Source organism: Ipomoea nil, unplaced genomic scaffold (genome assembly GCF_001879475.1).
Source record: "Ipomoea nil cultivar Tokyo-kokei standard unplaced genomic scaffold, Asagao_1.1 scaffold0415, whole genome shotgun sequence".
Lineage (NCBI taxonomy): Eukaryota > Viridiplantae > Streptophyta > Magnoliopsida > Solanales > Convolvulaceae > Ipomoea > Ipomoea nil.
The window spans coordinates 919,152-920,129 of NW_017616843.1; the positions used below are offsets into that span (position 1 = coordinate 919,152).

The 978-nt window shown below is 36.4% G+C and overlaps 1 non-coding gene across 1 annotated transcript; it reads right to left on the bottom strand.

Annotated features, from left to right (window-relative positions):
* Nucleotides 1-277: 277 nt before the first annotated feature.
* TRNAK-CUU lies at nt 278-350 on the bottom strand. Its single transcript has one exon. It is a non-coding gene; the product is annotated as a tRNA-Lys (tRNA).
* Nucleotides 351-978: the final 628 nt, after the last annotated feature.

Here is a 978-nt window from a genome sequence, read left to right on the forward strand (position 1 = left end):
TAGTGTTGATTATTAAATTCCAAGTTTTTAAACATATGTAAACTACTGATATCACCATAAAATTTTCGTATTTTGCATAAAAATTTGTAAATTATTAAGCTCGTTTCTTAACTGCTCTGTGTGGCACTCATTGTCTTAACCTTCTACTGGATATAAATTTATATGCTAATTTTTATAAGTAGGTTTAAAAAAAAAAAAAAATCTATAAGAACAATGACAGAAATAATTGTTTCCATGGGGCTGGGCCATCAGAAATGGGAAGATGGTAAAAAATAATCGCCCACCGTGGGGCTCGAACCCACGACCACAAGGTTAAGAGCCTTGCGCTCTACCAACTGAGCTAGACGGGCTTGTTGATACGAATTAGAGATAAAGCTATAAGGTGCTCACATTCGGCAGCCCTAGACTCATACAAAATGACCATTCACTCCCGCTCAGCATCATGTGAATTGTGAAGGAGGCTTTGGTGACTGACAATAAGTATGGAATAACTCATTTGCGTGCATCTCTTTCTCTCTCCTTGCCTCTGCTGCACATTCACACTCACACTGAAGAGAGAAATTAAATGGAATTGAGAGCTTATTACGTTTAACCTTTACAATAATATTTCACTCTGAAATTATCGATGTATTTCTCCCGTAAGAGTTCTCTTTTTGTATACTACAGTCTGCAGAGATAGAACTGTCTACGACTGGATGTATAAATTCCTGAAACCCCATATGTGCCTGCATTTGTAAGAAACACATAGAGAAATAGTAAGAAAGCCGTCACCTCCAAGACAACAAACACCAATTTGTAAGAAACAAAAGCAATTATAAAATAGCCATTACCTCCAAGACAACAAGCATTAGTAGTCTAGTGGTAGAATAGTATTTTGCCATGGTATAGACCTGGGTTTGATTCCTGGCTTGGTGCATTAATTTTTATGATCCTTAATACTTGATAGAATGTCGGGTGTGTTTAAAGAAAATGTTCATT